The following is an 18,256-nucleotide window of genomic DNA, read 5'->3' as shown; positions in this document are numbered from 1 at the left end:
ATAGGAATACCAGACCACCTGACCTGCCTCTTGAGAAACCTGTATGCAGGTCAGGAAGCAATAGTTAGAACTGGACATGGAACAACCAACTGGTTCCAAGTAGGAAAAGGTGTACGTCAAGGTTGTATATTGTCACCTTGCTTATTTAACTTATATGTAGAGTATATCATGTGGAACGCTGGGCTGGAAGAAGCACAAGCTGGAATCAAGATTGCTGGGAGAAATATCAATAACCTCAGATACACAGATGACACTACCCTTATGGCAGAAAGTGAAGAGGAACTCAAAAGCCTCTTGATGAAAGTGAAAGAGGAGAGTGAAAAGGCTGGCTTGAAGCTCAACATTCAGAAAACAAAGATCATGGCATCTGGTCCCATCACTTCATGGGAAATAGATGGAAAAACAGTGGAAACAGTGTCAGACTTTATTTTTTGGGGCTCCAAAATCACTACAGATGCTGATTGCAGCCATGAAATTAAAAGACGCTTGCTTTTGGAAGGAAAGTTATGACCAACCTTGATAGTATATTAAAAAGCAGAGACATTACTTTGCCAACCAAGGTCTGTCTAGTCAAGGCTATGGTTTTTCCCGTGGTCATGTATGGATGTGAGAGTTGGACTGTGAAGAAGGCTGATCGCTGAATTGATGCTTTTGAACTGTGGTGTTGGAGAAGACTCTTGAGAGTCCCTTGTACCGCAAGGAGATCCAACCAGTCCATTCTAAGGGAGATCAATCCTGGGTGTTCATTGGAGGGACTGATGCTGAAGCTGAAACTGCAATACTTTGGCCAACTCATGCGAAGAGTTGACTCACTGGAAAAGACTCTGATGCTGGGAAAGGTTGGGGGCGGGAGGAGAAGGGGACGACCGAGAATGAGATGGCTGGATGGCATCACCGACTCTGTGGACATGGGTTTGAGTGTTGGTGATGGACAGGGAGGCCTGGCGTGATGTGATTCATGGGGTCGCGGAGAGTCGGACACGACTGAGTGACTGAAATGAACTGAACTGAACTGATTGCTCTTTACAGTACCAGACCTTGCTTCTGTCACTGGTCACATCCACAACTGGGTATTGGTTTTGCTTTTGCTCCATCCTTTCCGCCCCGGCGGCGCAGACGCGACGCGAGAGACGCCGGCCCGGGCGCATCGAAGGACGCAAAGAGGTGCGGCCGTGAGGAGCTACCCCACGCCTGAGGTCAGGGCTGGCGGCCGAGAGGAGCTACCCCACGTCCAACAGGCGGTGGCTGCGCGGGCGCAGGAGGGCTGAGAGGAGCTACTCCGCGTTCAAGGTCAGGAGGGGCGGCCTTGAGGAGATACCCCTCACCCAAGGTAAGGTACAGCGGCTGCACTTTGCTGGAGCGGCTGTGAAGAGATTTTCCACGACCAAGGTAAGAGAAACCGAAATAAGACGGTAGGTATTGCGAGGGGGCACCAGAGGCGGACAGACTGAAATCATAATCACAGGAAACTAGCCGATCTGATCACATGGACCACAGCCAAATGTGGTCCACTGGAGAAGGGAATGGCAAACCACTTCAGTATACTTGCCTTGAGAACCCCATGAACAGTAACAAAGGGCAAAATGATAGGATACTGAATGAGGAATTCCCCAGGTCGGTAGGTGCCCAGTATGCTACTGGAGCTCAGTGGAGAAATAACTATAGAAGGAATAAAGGGATGGAGCAAAAGCAAAACCAATACCCAGTTGTGGATGTGACCAGTGATAGAAGCAAGGTCTGGTGCTGTAAAGAGCAGTATTGCATAGGAACGTGGAATGTTAGGTCCATGAATCAAGGCAAATTGGAAGTGGTCAAACAGGAGATGGCAAGAGTGAACATAGACATTCTAGGAATCAGTGAATTAAAATGGACTGGAAAGGGTGAATTTAACTCAGATGACCATTATATCTACTACTGTGGGAAGGAATCCCTTAGAAGAAATGGAGTAGCCATCATGGTCAACAAAAGAGTCCGAAATGCAGTATTTGGATGCAATCTTAAAAATGACAGGATGATTTCTGTTCGTTTCCAAGGCAAACCATTCAATATTACAGTAATCCAGGCCTATGCCCCAACCAGTAATGCTGAAGAAGCCGAAGTTAATCAGTTCTATGAAGACCTACAAGACCTTTTAGAACTAACACCCAAAAAAGATGTCCTTTTCATTATAGGTGACTGGAATGCAAAAGTAGGAAGTCAAGAAACACCTGGAGTAACAGGCAAATTTGGCCTTGGAGCATGGAATGAAGCAGGGCAAAGGCTAATAGAGTTTTGTCAAGAGAATGCACTGGTCATAGCAAACACCCTCTTCCAACAACACAAGAGAAGACTCTACACATGGACATCACCAGATGGTCAACACCAAAATCAGATTGATTATATTCTTTGCAACCAAAGATGGAGAAGCTCTATACAGTTAGTGAAAACAAGACCAGGAGCTGACTGTGGCTCAGATCATGAACTCCTTATTGCGAAGTTAAGACTTAAATTGAAGAAAGTAGGGAAAACCACTAGACCATTCAGATATGACCTCAATCAAATCCCTTATGATTATACAGTGGAAGTGAGAAATAGATTTAAGGGACTAGATCTGATTGATAGAGTGCCTGATGAACTCTGGACGGAGGTTCGTGACATTGTACAGGAGACAGGGACCAGGACCATCGCCATGGAAAAGAAATGCAAAAGAGCGAAATGGCTGTCTGATGAGGCCTTACAAATAGCTGTGAAAAGAAGAGAGGTGAAAAGCAAAGGAGAAAAGGAAAGATATAAGCATCTGAATGCAGAGTTCCAAGGAATAGCAAGGAGAGATAAGAAAGACTTCCTCAGTGATCAATGCAAAGAAATAGAGGAAAACAACAGAATAGGAAAAACAAGAGAGCTCTTCAAGAAAATTAGAGATTCCAAGGGAACATTTCATACAAAGATGGGCTCGATAAAGGACAGAAATGGTATGGACCTAACAGAAGCAGAAGATATTAAGAAGGGGTGGCAGGAATACACAGAAGAACTGTACAAAAAAGATCTTCACGACCAAGATAGTCACGATACCGTGATCACTGACCTAGAGCCAGACATCTTGGAATGTGAAGTCAAGTGGGCCTTAGAAAGCATCACTACGAACAAAGCTAGTGGAGGTGATGGAATTCCAGTTGAGCTTTTTCAAGTCTTGAAAGATGATGCTGTGAAAGTGCTGCACTCAATATGCCAGCAGATTTGGAAAACTCAGCAGTGGCCACAGGACTGGAAGAGGTCAGTCTTCATTCCAATCCCAAAGAAAGACAATGCCAAAGAATGCTCAAACTACCGCACAATTGCACTCATCTCACACGCTAGTAAAGTCATGCTCAAAATTCTCCAAGCCAGGCTTCAGCAGTATGTAAACCGTGAACTCCCAGATGTTCAAGCAGGTTTTAGAAAAGGCAGAGGCACCAGAGATCAAATTGCCAACATCCGCTGGATCATGGAGAAAGCAAGAGAGTTTCAGAAAAACATCTATTTCTGTTTCATTGACTATGCCAAAGCCTTTGACTGTGTGGATCACAATAAACTGTGGAACATTCTGAAAGAGATGGGAATCCCAGACCACCTGACCTGCCTCTTGAGAAACCTGTATGCAGGTCAGGAAGCAACTGTTAGAACTGGACATGGAACAACAGACTGGTTCCAAATAGGAAAAGGTGTACGTCAAGGTTGTATATTTTCACCTTGCTTATTTAACTTATATGCAGAGTACATCATGAGGAACGCTGGGCTGGAAGAAGCACAAGCTGGAATCAAGATTGCCGGGAGAAATATCAATAACCTCAGATATGCAAATGACACTACCCTTATGGCAGAAAGTGAAGAGGAACTCAAAAGCCTCTTGAGGAAAGTGAAAGAGGAGAGTGAAAAGGCTGGCTTGAAGCTCAACATTCAGAAAACGAAGATCATGGCATCTGGTCCCATCACTTCATGGGAAATAGATGGAAAAACAGTGGAAACAGTGTCAGACTTTGTTTTTTGGGGCTCCAAAATCACTGCAGATGCTGATTGCAGCCATGAAATTAAAAGACGCTTACTCCTTGGAAGGAAAGTTATGACCAACCTTGATAGTATATTAAAAAGCAGAGACATTACTTTGCCAACCAAGGTCCGTCTAGTCAAGGCTATGGTTTTTCCCGTGGTCATGTATGGATGTGAGAGTTGGACTGTGAAGAAGGCTGATCGCCGAAGAATCGATGCTTTTGAACTGTGGTGTTGGAGAAGACTCTTGAGAGTCCCTTATACTGCAAGGAGATCCAACCAGTCCATTCTAGAGGAGATCAATCCTGGATGTTCATTGGAGGGACTGATGCTAAAGCTCAAACTGCAATACTTTGGCCACCTCATGCGACGAGTTGACTCACTGGAAAAGACTCTGATGCTGGGAAAGGTTGGGGGCGGGAGGAGAAGGGGACGACAGAGAATGAGATGGCTGGATGGCATCACCGACTCTGTGGACATGAGTTTGAGTGTACTCCGGGAGTTGGTGATGGATAGGGAGGCCTGGCGTGCTGTGATTCATGGGGTCGGGGAGAGTCGGACATGACTGAGCGACTGAACTGAACTGAACTTATTCCTTCTAGAGTTACTTCTCCACTGATCTCCAGTAGCATACTGGGCACCTACCGACCTGGGGAATTCCTCATTCAGTATCCTATCATTTTGCCCTTTGATACTCTTCATGGGGTTCTCAAGGCAAGTATACTGAAGTGGTTTGCCATTCCCTTCTCCGGTGGACCACATTCGGCTGTGGTCCATGTGATCAGATCAACTAGTTTCCTGTGATTATGATTTCAGTGTGTCTGCCCTCTGATGCCCCCTCGCAAAACCTACCGTCTTAGTTGGGATTCTCTTCACAGCTGCTCCAAGAAAGCGCAGCCGCTCCACCTTACCTTAGATGAGGGGTATGTCCTCAAGGCCGCCCCTCCTGACCTTGAACATGGAGTAGCTCCTCTCCGCCCTCCTGCGCCCGCGCAGCCACCGCCTATTGGACGTGGGGTAGCTCCTCTGGGCCGCGCCTCTTTGCCTGGCCGGTGTCTCTCGCGTCTGCGCCGCCGGGGCCGGCATCTCTTTAAACTTTGTAGAAATATAAATGCTTAGATCTCACCCAAGGGATTCAGATGATCTCTTGTGCCTTGAATATTTATCTCCATTAAAGATTCAACATATTTCTATTAAAAAGCTGAGATTTAGATATATACCTCAGAAAAAATCTTTAAGCCTCAATTTTTTTTTCTCAAAAAAGTGGGGATAGTAACACTCTACTCATAGAGGGTTTTGCAGATATTAACAGGAAAATTTATGTACATCCCCAAACACAGTGCTTGCTTAGCATATTGTTGGCATAAATTTAATGTTAGCTTCCCTCTCATCTTTTTTTTTCTTATTGACTCTCACAGCCAATCCTATTATATTTTTTAGATCTTTTTGTCTATGTTTGATAAAACCCCTATGAGATAAATGAGGAACCACTCAATGCAGACAGAGTTCATTCTTTTGGGTCTGACAGATGACCCTGTGTTGCAGATTGTAGATTTCTGTATTTTTAACCTATATGTTCAGTGTGACAGGAAACTTAACCATCATCCTTCTCACTCTACTAGATTCCCACCTTAAGACACCGATGTATTTCTTTCTACGAAATTTCTCCTTTTTAGAAATTTCTTTCACAACTGTTTGCATTCCAAGGTTCTTGGTGAGCCTTGTCACAAAGGACAGAACTATTTCCTATATAAGTTGTATGACTCAGTTTTTTTTTTTTTTTTTTTTTTTTCTGGGAGTCACTGAATTTTACCTACTGGCTGCTGTGTGACCTTTATGTGGCCATATGTAAACCCCTCCATTACACCACTCTCATGAGCAATAGAGTTTGCCACCAACTTGTACTCAGCCCTTGGGCAACTGGATTCCTGATGTCTTTCCTCCAGTCATCTTAGGGGCTCAAGTTGGAATTCTGTGGTTCCAATATCATTGATCATTTTATTTGTGATTCTTCTCCCATCCTACAGATCTCTTGTTCAGATACACATTTCCTAGAGCTGATGTCCTTTTTCTTGGCTGTTGTGACACTGATGGCCACACTGATGTTAGTGATTCTCTCCTATGCTTATATCATCAAGACAATTCTCAAATTCCCTTCTGTCCAACGAAGGACCAAAGCCTTTTCTACCTGTTCTTCCCACATGATTGTAGTTTCCATTTCTTATGGAAGCTGCATCTTCATGTACATGAAATCATCAGCCAATGACAGAGTGACCTTAAACAAAGGAGTAGCTGTGCTCAATGCCTCAGTTGCCCCTTTGCTGAATCCCTTCATTTACACCCTAAGAAACCAGCAAGTGAAACAAGCCTTTAAAGATATGGTCCAGAAAGTTTGGTTTACTTCAAACAAATGAGAAAATTCTAAAATGTATAAAGGAAAAAAGTGCTTTCCTTTTAATCTTGGTCTAGCTTGTCTTATTCTGTATATATTTTTAGATTATAAAGCAATTTCAGCCAATTTAGGGCCTCCTTCCAAGTTATCATTTCCTGCTAGAATTTCTGCTCTACAAACCTGTTCCTTTATCAATTTCAGGAATGTAGTATTTTAAATGTGATATTTTTCACAGATCACATTGTAAGAAACAAATGTTTTCAATAAGGCTTTCTATGAGCTAGATAACTTTTCAGGACTTGTCATGTGAATAAAATGTGTGGAGCTGTAGTTATAGTTTTAGAACAAAACTGATAACTTGAAAGAAATGATGAAACTAATTATTTAGTTAAAAAATAGTTCAATTATAATAGATATAGCATTATGCTCCTGAGAATATTGTTTCATAAGTGTCATAATTTTTAATGTGTGAACAGATTGTACAAATTATAAAGTAAGATATAATTTATAATTATTTTACAGAATATATTTTCACACAATAAGATAATACATTTTGATTATTCTTTATGTGATGAATAAAAAAAATAGCAGTCAAATTTTGTATGACCCCAAATGAAAATATTTTTAATTACACTGCTAAACTTTGAATTTCTGAGAGATATTGTCTACCTATACCTGTGAGTTGAATTATAATGTAAGAATTTACTGCATTGTCTTACTTCAAAACCTGAAGTACAGCTTATGTCTTCCACAGAATTTTCCTGCTTGAATAAAGCTGCTTTCACTATCTAAAACATTTCTCATTTGATTCAATAATTATTATTCCATACAGTGTCGAATTGCAGTTTACTATTCTATTCTAGTTTCTATTTCCAGCTAAGCCTTTGGTACTGTTACTGGTCATGCTACTGATACAAACTAAATCTCAAAAGGTTAGTGGAGTCAGTAGTCTTTTCTTTCTGCTAATCAAGTTGATTTTAATGTACAGTATTGCTATACTTTGAACAACAACAAAAAAAAATATGTGGGAAAGAAAATGTAGTATAAATTCCCTAAGATAAAAAGTGATGTTTGCAACTTATTGAAGCAAAAATCAAATGAGTTCTAGAAATCAAATTTATAGAGTCTGCAAGAGATAAGTTATTGAATTTTAGGTAAAATTCAGGGGAAGATTGGCTCCATGTAACATGTAATTACATGCCTTTCGAGTTCTCCTGCTTTCTTTTACAGTGCAATTACCTAAATTTTTCCTTGGAATTTGAATTGGTTTATAGGATTATCTGAGAATAAGAAAAAATATTTCTCAGCATTCCAAGATGGTGGAGAAGTGGATAGACATGGAGTGCATCTCTCTCCGTGGATGCATTAGGAGTACATCCACAGATGGAATAATTCTCTCAGAACACTGGCTGAATACTACCAGAAGACCTTGGTCATTGGAAAAGACTGTGTGGATCCAAGCATAACTAGGTAGAATGAAATACAAGAGGTAGAAGGAATAGAAGGGAAAGAAGGACTGGGCCTGCACCCCAAAGTGGGGGAGCTGAAACGAGAAAGAGTCCCACATCTGAGGAAGGCCCTTCGCTGTTGGGGAATTTGGTTGAGACAGAAGGGAAGCATTTGAGGCTGTCAGAGGAGGGTGAAGCAGCAGATCTGTGTCAGACTGGATAGTGAGAACCACACAGACATTGGTGCCACAACCCTATACACCCCAGACTGGAACCAATGTTCAACAGCTTGCACGAAGGCTGGGAGCTGGAACTGAATGTTCTTTGCAGCACCATTTACAACAACCTAGACATGGAAGGAATCTTTTCAGACATGGAAGGAATCTAAATATCCTTCAACATAGGAATGGATAATGAAGATGTGCTACATATATACAATGGAATATGATTCATCTATCTAAAGGAACAAAATAGTACCATTAGTAGAATTATATATAGACCTAGAGACTGTCATACAGAGTGATGTAAATCAGAAAGAGAAAAAAAATATCATATAATATCACTTACATGTGGAATCTAGAAATATCACACAGATGAACTTATTTACAAAGCAGAAATAGAGACACAGATGTAGAGAGCAGCCATATGGATACTATGGGGGGAAAGAGCACAAGGAAGAATTGGGAGATTGGGATTAACATATATACATATTATACATAAAACAGGTAACTAATGAGAACCCACTATATAGCACAGAGACCTCTACTTAATACACTGTGGTGAGCTGAATGGGAAGGAAGTTCAAAAAAGGGAGGGGTTATATGTATAGGTAAAGCAGATTCTATTTGCTGTACAGTAGAAACTAACAGCATTGTAAAGCTACTCAGTTCAGTTCAGTTCAATTCAGTCGCTCAGTCATGTCCGACTCTCTGCGACCCCATGAATCACAGCACGCCAGGCCTCCCTGTCCATCACCAACTCCCGGAGTTCACTCAAACTCATGTCCACAGAGTCGGTGATGCCATCCAGCCATCTCATTCTCTGTCGTCCCCTTCCCCTACCGCCCCCAACCTTTCCCATCATCAGAGTCTTTTCCAGTGGGTCAACTAGTCGCATAAGGTAGCCAAAGTATTGCAGTTTCAGCTTTAGCATCAGTCCTTCCAATGAACACCCAGGATTGATCTCCTTTAGAATGGACTGGTTGGATCTCCTTGCAGTCCAAGGGACTCTCAAGAGTCTTCTCCAGCACCACAGTTCAAAAGCATCAGTTCTTTGGCGATCAGCTTTCTTCACAGTCCAACTCTCACATCCATACATGACCACGGGAAAAGCCATAGCCTTGACTAGATGGACCTTGGTTGGCAAAGTAATGTCTCTGCTTTTTAATATACTATCAAGGTTGGTCATAACTTTCCTTCCAAGGAGCAAGCGTCTTTTAATTTCCTGGCTGCAATCAGCATCTGCAGTGATTTTGGAGCCCAAAAAAATAAAGTCTGACATTGTTTCCACTGTTTTTCCATCTATTTCTCATGAAGTGATGGGACCAGATGCCATGATCTTTGTTTTCTGAATGTTGAGCTTCAAGCCAGCCTTTTCACTCTCCTCTTTCACTTTCATCAAGAGGCTTTTGAGTTCCTCTTCACTTTCCGCCATAAGGGTGGTGTCATCTGCATATCTGAGGTTATTGATATTTCTCCCAGCAATCTTGATTCCAGCTTGTGCTTCTTCCAGCCCAGCGTTCCTCATGATGTACTCTGCATAGAAGTTAAATAAGCAAGGTGACAATATACAGCCTTGACACACTCCTTTTCAAATTTGGAACCAGTCTGTTGTTCCATGTACAGTTCTGACTGTTGCTTCCTGACCTGCATACAGGTTTCTCAAGAGGCAGATCAGGTGGTCTGGGATTCCCATCTCTTTCAGAATGTTCCACAGTTTATTGTGATCCACACAGTCAAAGGCTTTGGCATAGTCAATGAAGCAGAAATAGATGCTCTTCTGGAACTCTCTTGCTTTCTCCATGATCCAGCGGATGTTGGCAATTTGATCTCTGGTGCCTCTGCCTTTTCTAAAACCTGCTTGAACATCTGGGAGTTCACGGTTCACATATTGCTGAAGCCTGGCTTGGAGAATTTTGAGCATGACTTTACTAGCGTGTGAGATGAGTACAACTGTGCGGTAGTTTGAGCATTCTTTGGCATTGCCTTTGTTTGGGATTGGAATGAAGACTGACCTTTTCTAGTCCTGTGGCCACTGCTGAGTTTTCCAAATTTGCTGGCATATTGAGTGCAGTACTTTCACAGCATCATCTTTCAAGATTTGAAATAGCTCAACTGGAATTCCATCACCTCCACCAGCTTTGTTCGTAGTGATGCTTTCTAAGGCCCACTTGACTTCACATTCCAAGATGTCTGGCTCTAGGTCAGTGATCACATTATCGTGACTATCTTGGTCGTGAAGATCTTTTTTGTATAGTTCTTCTGTGTATTCTTGCCACCTCTTCTTAATATCTTCTGCTTCTGTTAGGTCCATACCATTTCTGTCCTTTATCGAGCCCATCTTTGCATGAAATGTTCCCTTGGAATCTCTAATTTTCTTGAAAAGATCTCTTGTTTTTCCTATTCTGTTGTTTTCCTCTATTTCTTTGCATTGATCACAGAGGAAGGCTTTCTTATCTCTCCTTGCTATTCTTTGGAACTCTGCATTTAGATGCTTATATCTTTTCTTTTCTCCTTTGCTTTTCACTTCTCTTCTTTTCACAGCTATTTGTAAGGCCTCCTCAGACAGCCATTTTGCTTTTTTGCATTTCTTTTTCATGGGGATGGTCTTGGTCCCTGTCTCCTGTACAATGTCACGAACCTCCGTCCAGAATTCATCAGGCACTCTATCTATCAGATCTAGTCCCTTAAATCTATTCCTCACTTCCACTGTATAATCATAAGGGATTTGATTTAGGTCATATCTGAATGGTCTAGTGTAAAGCTACTACACTCCAATAAAACTTAATTTAGAAAAGAATAGTATAAAACTCCAAGCAATGCTTAAGAATGATAGCCTATCAATGTACTGTATTGTATTAATACATCAACATATTACTGGAATTCTTCATATAAGAAGATGAAGTTGGTCTCAAAAAACTATTTCTTTTTTAATTTATTTATTTTTTATTGAAGGATAATTGCTTTACAGAATTTTTCTGTTTTCTGTCAAACCTCAACATGAATCAGCCATAGGTTCACATATATCCCGTCCCTTTTGAAATTACCTCCCTCCCCATCCTCCCCCTCTAGGTTAGAAAATTATATATATGAGAAAGGAACCATTTAAGTTTGAGACTAAATCAATGCAATTTAAGAAATAAAAAGACTCAAAATTTTAGCTTTTACTATAACTAATAGAAACCCTAAATGGTATAATCTAGCAAGAAAGAAAAATGCGTTAACCAAAAGAGGAAAATATCTGCAGGGTGACAGTAGTGGGGTGTAACAAAATGAGTAACACTTCTTAAATCTGAACTAATGTTGATAATAAAAGATAAGTGTTATTATTCAACATAAGACACTAGTCAAGAGTATCCTGGGAACTAGTACAAAACAAGAAAAAGAAAAAAATCAGGCTGAGTTACTAGTGTTGTTAGGAAGTATGGTCTAGATATCAACTATTCCTGGATATTACAAGATAAACACAACACCAAATATGAGTGTTAGAATATTAAGGGAAAGTACAGAAAAGAAATGTTCTTAATACTGCCAAAAAGTGAGTGTTAGTCACTCAGTTGTGTCCGACTCTTTGTGACCACATGGACTGTAGCATGCCAGCCTCCTCTGTCCATGGGATTCTCCAGGCAAGAATAGTGGAGTGGGTTGCCATTCCCTTCTCCAGGGGATCTTCCATGGAGACCCAGGGATTCCTGCATTACAGGCAGATTCTTTACCACCAGATTCTTTACCATTTTTTACAGTTCACCAGGGAAGCTGAACTGTACCCTTAAAGGAGCTGAGATGGTAAATTTTATATATTTTTGTCAAAGTTTTAAAAAATAAAATGAGATAGTATAAACAAAATATATATTCACAGTAACCACACATAATACAAAACCACAGGTAAATCCTCCTCAGAAGATGTCAAACAGAATGAGAAAGTTTGAAAGAAAACTATGAGAGTCAAAACTAAAATATGTAACTTTATTATTAAACAAAAATGATTTGAAAAATATGAGCCTCTCATTTCAAAACTACAAAGTGTGAAGGATAGAAAAAATGAATCAGAAAAATATTAATTTTTATGAACTCTAACATAAGATTCTATTGCAAAAAAATATCCATAGACAATTAAAGATGAATAAAATAGTGGGGAAAATATTTGCAACACAATTGTCATAATTGTTGTAAGTTGTGAGTATATGCAGAAGGAATAACAATAATGCTCATTTCTAGGGAATATAGTAAATAGACAAAGATATTTGTAAAGACTGCATTTTGCATCACAGCTTATAATTTACTTTGAAAGAAACTATATAAATTCATTTTTTAAATTTTGCAAAATTATATAATAGCACATCAGCATGAGGTAGTCACTTTTTAATGGAAGAAAATTTTTTAGGAATCATGAAGTTTCAATTGTTAGACTTGATGTCAAACTATAATGGAATGTTCTAAAGGAAACACTATGTAATTCCCCAAATGATGGTTTTAATATATGAATATTGAGATCAAAAGAAGATTATTTAAAATTTTTAAATATAAAATATTTCAGAAAACAACTCATAAAGACATTTTCACATTTTGAAATATACCAATTAATATGAATATATATCTATAGAAAATTTCTGAAAAATTGTAACCTAAGCTATATGATTGGTTGTTATACTTAGACCTAGCTTTTCCACTTTTGCTAATTTAATTTTAGAATAAATAGCAATTTTAGTTAACAACTAGAAAGTACTCTATAATTTAAAATAAATAGTAATTCAGTTCAGTTCAGTCGCTCAGTCATGTCCGACTCTTTGCGACCCCATGAATCACAGCACGCCAGGCCTCCCTGTCCATCACCAACTCCCGGCGCTCACTCAAACTAGATTTTATAATATCAGGCTTAGATACGTGTGTTATTGTATTAAGAGAAATACACAATGAAAGGAATGTACTTAATACCACTGAATTGTACCCTTTTAAGTAGTTGAGATGGTAAATTTTATATATATTTATTAAAAATCATAAAAAAGAACATGGCAAAGCATAAACAAAACCAAAAAATTTACTAAGGGTAATCACAAATAAAATTTGTGTATAGTTTATAATAAATAACAGTTACTTAAGGAAAGCAATTTCTTTCCTTCTACTAGCTTTGGGTTTTGTTTTTTCTTTTTTCTCTAGTTACTTTTGGTGTAAGGTTAGGTTTTTTATTTGAGATTTTTCTTGTTTCTTGAGGGGAGATTATATTGCTATAAACTTCCCTCTTAGAACTGCTTTGGTTGCATCACAGAGGTTTTAGACTATTGCATTTTCATTGCCATTTATCTAGGTATTTTTTATTTCCTCTTTGATGTCTTCAGTGACTTGTTGGTTATTTAGTATTATGTTGTTTCAGTTCAGTTCAGTTCAGTCACTCAGTCGTGTGCAACTCTTTGTGACCCCATGAACTGAAGCAAGCCAGGTCTCCCTGTCCATCACCAACTCCCAGAGTTTACCCAAATTCTTGTCCATTGAATCAGTGATGCCATCCAACCATCTCATCCTCTGTCGTCCCCTTCTCCTCCTGCCCTCAATCTTTCCCAGCATCAGGGTCTTTTCCAGTGAGCCAGCTCTTCACATCAGGTGGCCAAAGTATTGGCGTTTCAGTTTCAACATCAGTCCTTCCAATGAATACCCAGGACTGATCTCCTTTAGGATGGACTGGTTGGATCTCCTTGCGGTCCAGGGGACTCTCAAGAGTCTTCCCCAACACCACAGTTCAAAAGCATCAATTCTTCGGCTCTCAGCTTTCTCTATAGTCCAATTCTCACATCCAGATAGCCTCCATGTGTTTGTTTTTTATAATTTTTTCTCATAATTTATTTCTAATCTCATAGCATTGTGGTCAGAAAAGATGCTCAATGTGATTTCAATTTTCTTAAATTTACCAAAGCTTGGTTTGTGACTCAAGAAGTGGTTTATCCTGGAGAATATTCCATGTGCACTTGAGAAAAAAGTGTATTCTGCTACCTTTGGATAGAATGTTCTATAAATATCTATTAATTTTATCTGGTTTAATATATAATTTAAGGCTTGTGTTTCCTTATTAATTTTCTGTCTGGATGATCACTTTATTGGTATAAGTAAGATGTTAAAGTTCCCCACTATTATTGTGCTACTATTGATTTCCCCTTTTATGGCTGTTAGCATTTTGCCTTATGTATTGAATTGTTCCTATGTTGGGTGCATAAATATTTATAATTGTTATGTTTTCTTCTTGCACTGATCCCTTGATCACTATGTAGTGTTCTTTCTCTTCCCTTATAACAGTCTTTATTTTATATTTTTTTTCTGTTATGAGTATTGCTACTCCAACTTTCTTTTGATTTCCATTTGCAAGGAATATCTTTTTCTACCATTCACTTCAGTCTGCATGTGTCACTATGTCTTCACTGGGTCTCTTGTAAACAGCATATATACAGTTCTTGCTTTTGTACCCATTCAGCCAGTCTAAGTCTTTTGGTTGCAGTATTTAATTCATTTACATCTAAGGTAATTGTCTATATGTATCTTCCTCTTGCCATCATCTTAATTATTTTGGGTTTGGCTTTGTAGGCCTTTTTTCTTCCCTTCCTCTTTTGTTCTCTTCTCTTGTGTTTCTTCCATAGGAAAGTTCCTTTGGCAATTTTTGTAAAATAGCTTTGGTGGTTCTGAATTCTCTTAACTTCTGCTTGTCTGTAAAGCTTTTGATTTCTCTGTCAGATTTGAATGAGAGCCTTGCTAGGCAGAGTATTCTTGGTTGTAGGTTTTTCTTCTCTTTCATCTCTTTAAATATATCTTGAAACTTCTTTCTGGCTTGCAGAGTTTCTGCTGAAAAATTAGCTGACAGCCTTATGGGGATTCCCTTGTATGTTGTTTCTTTTTCCTTGTTGGTTTTATTTTTTGTATTTGTATTTAATCTTCATTAGTTTCATTAATATGTGTCTCACTATTTTTCTCCTTGGGTTTATCCTGTATGGGACTCTCTGCACTTCTTGGACTTGTGTGGCTAGTTCCTTTCCACGTTAGGGAAGTTTTCAACTATGATCTCTTCAAGTATTTTCTCAAGCACTTTCTCTTCTTCTCAAGCCCCTATAATTCAAATGTTGGTATGTTTGATGTTGTCCCAGGGGCCTCTGAGACTATCCTCATTTCTTTTCATTCTTTTATCTTTACTCTGTTGGGCTTCCCTGATAGCTCAGTTGGTAAAGAATCTGCCTGCAATGCAAGAGACTCTGGTTCATTCCTGAGTCAGGAAGAACTGCTGGAGAAGGGATAGGCTACCCATTCCAGTATTCTTGGGCTTCCCTGTGGCTCAGCTGGTGAAGAATCCACCTGCAATGCAGGAGACCTGTGTTCTATCTCCTGGAGAAGGGAAAGGTTACCCACTCCAGTATTATGGCCTGGAGAATTCCATGGGCTGTATAGTCCATGGGGTCACAAAGAGTCAGACACAACTGAGCAACTTTAACTTTTCACTTTTCACTTTTTTTTCACTTTTTACTCTGTTACGTGGCAGAGATGTCCACCATTCTGTCTTCCAGGTCACTAATGCATTCTTCTACTTCATTTTTTCTGTTAATGATTCCTTCTAGTGTATCTTTCATTTCAACTATTGCCTTGTTTATCTCTGTCTATTTGTCCTTTTGTTCTTCTGGGTCTTTGTTAAACTTCTCTTATTATTTTTTCTATCCTTGCCTCCATTCTGTTTCTGAGATCCTGGATCATCTTTACTGTCATTACTCTGAATTCTTTTTCAAATAGATTGCTTATCTCCTCTTCATTTAGTTGTTCTTATAGGTTTTTACCTTTCTCTTTTATCTTCAACACCTATCTTTGTCATTTTATCTTGTCAAAATTACTGTCTTTGTGGTTTCCTTTCCGTAGGCTGTAGGATCCTCAGTTCTCTTGCTTCTGAAGTCTGCCCTCTGGTGGGTAAGGTTGGTCTAGAGATTTGTGCCATTATCCCCTTGATAGGGAGTTTGATTGGTGATCAGAGCCTGCCCTGGATATTGAGTAGGACCTCCCCTTTGCTCTGAGGATTTCATTGCCCTGTCAGAAGAAGGTCTGCTCCCTAGTTTTTGGAGTAGAAGTTCCCAGATCTATTTCTTAGCTGTAATTCTGATCTGTGGTGTGAGGTAGGTGGAACTGGAGCACTCATACTGGGAGTAAAAACATTGAGTTTCCTCATTCAGAGCTATTTTCATGTGACTGTGTTCTGTTGTAGTCCCTTTTATCTATTGTATGGGCTCACAAAGTATACTGTTGTTTGCACTGCTCTTGGTCCTGCCTTTACTGTGGATATGCCAGGAACTGGCCTCATAACTCTCAGGCATTGTTTTCACCCAGCCACCAGTACAGGTGCACTGATGTCAGATCCCAGCATTGCAGTAGTCATGTGCCTAGACCCACTGTGGGAGATATGGAGTCAGCTTGAACTCTATCTGCTGCTGCTGCTGCTGGTAAGTTGCTTCAGTCCTGTCCGACTCTGTCCAACCCCATAGACTGCAGCCCACCAGACTCCCCTGTCCCTGGGATTCTCCAGGCAAGAACATTGGAGTGGGTTGCCATTTCCTTCTCCAATGCATGAAAGTGAAAAGGGAACATGAAGTCAGTCGTGTCGGACTCTTAGCGACCCTATGGACTTCAGCCCACCAGGCTCCTCCCCCATGGGACTCTCCAGGCAAGAGTACTGGAGTGGGGTGCCATTGCCTTCTCCGGGAACTCTATCTAGTCCGTCCCTAATTTCATGTGTATGTACCCACAGAGCAAACAGTCACTAAAGCCAGACCCATTTCCGCTGCAAGAGCACTTGCTGTCTTTTTGGATGTTTCACAGGTGCTGAATTTAGAAAGTTATCTGTGGAGGTGTAAGTTGGCAGTTCATGCAGCCACAAGGAAAGATTTTGGCTCTTCATCAGTCACATAGCCCCTGGGTCTCAGCTCTGGTTTCAGCCCCTGCTTTGGGCAAATTTCCTACTAGGGGGAAGTTATCTGTGCCCTCAGAACATGTGGTGGGTCCTGGTACCCACTCACAAATTTCCTGGTAATGAGAGGTTTCTGCCCATTCTCCGGATCGTGTGGCAAATCCTGGCTCCTGCGGCAACTCCTGGCTCCTGCTGACAGATTTCTTAGTGGGGGGACAGATTTCTTAGTGGGGGGAGTGGGAGATAGCCACACCCTCCCAGGACAATAGGACAAGTTCCAGCACCCACTAGTGAATTTCCTAGTAGGGAGAGCTATCCACACTTTCCTGGGACAGTCCAGTGGGTTCCAACACCCACTGATGGATTTCCCAGTTGTGGAAGCTATCTGAACCATCCCAGAACAGCAAGAGTCGGTCCTGGGTCCCACTGGCAGAATTTTTCAGTAGCTGAATCTGTCCACACCCTTCCAGGTCAGCAGGAGGGGTCCTTGGGCCCCCTGGCAGAATTGCTAGTGACCAGATCTGTCTGCACCTTTCCAGGTCAGAGGGGGCAAGTCCTCTAACCCACCAGCCCTTCCAGGTCAGCAGGGGCAAGTCCTGAGGCCCAGTGATGGAATTTTAATTATCAGGAACTGTCCAATCCTCCCTGGACAGTATGGGTGGGTCCTGGGCCCTGCTGGTGGAATTCCCATTGGCTGGATTCATCCTTGCCTCTCCAAGTCAGTGGGGGTGACTCCTGTGGCACACCAAAGGAATTTCTAGTGGAGGAAACTGTCCATATTTCAGTTTTTTTCAATCTAGATTTTCACTTGGTGATTAAAAGCTTATTGACCACAAGGAAAATTTTTTCTCTATAATTTCATCAATTTTTTCTTTCCACCGCTTCTCCTTTCTCTGTACAACATACTGTACAGATATTAAAATTTATGGATCCATCTTTAATGGATCAACTCTTATTATTTATTAACTATTCCTTATTTCTCTACTTTCTCTCCTTGCATTCAGAAAAGTTACTTGATGCAGGGGATTGGATCCAGTGGCAGAATAAGAGGATGCAGCAATCATCTTCTCTCATGAATACATCACACATACATGTGGAGAAATCCTCACTGAAAACTAGAGACAGAAGGAAAGATTCCTGGACAAACAAGGCTGTAAGAAAGATCCATAGGCATCCAGTAGGAAGGGAAGATAAATGACCATTGGGTTGGGATCTGGGCCTCCAGGAAGGAACTGAGGGGAGATTACATGGGCGGCAATCCTCCTTGGCAAGT

General features: G+C 40.6%; 1 pseudogene; it reads left to right on the top strand.

Annotated features, from left to right (window-relative positions):
* The first annotated feature begins 5,484 nt into the window (after positions 1 to 5,484).
* LOC129536055 (olfactory receptor 6C75-like) lies at positions 5,485 to 6,419 on the top strand (annotated as a pseudogene).
* Positions 6,420 to 18,256: the final 11,837 nt, after the last annotated feature.

This window comes from Moschus berezovskii, chromosome 6 (genome assembly GCF_049115385.1).
Source record: "Moschus berezovskii isolate FMDL1 chromosome 6, NW_MosBer_1.0, whole genome shotgun sequence".
Classification (NCBI taxonomy): Eukaryota; Metazoa; Chordata; class Mammalia; order Artiodactyla; family Moschidae; genus Moschus; species Moschus berezovskii.
Note: the sequence above shows the minus strand (reverse complement) of the source record. Positions and strands in the feature narration are given on the sequence as shown.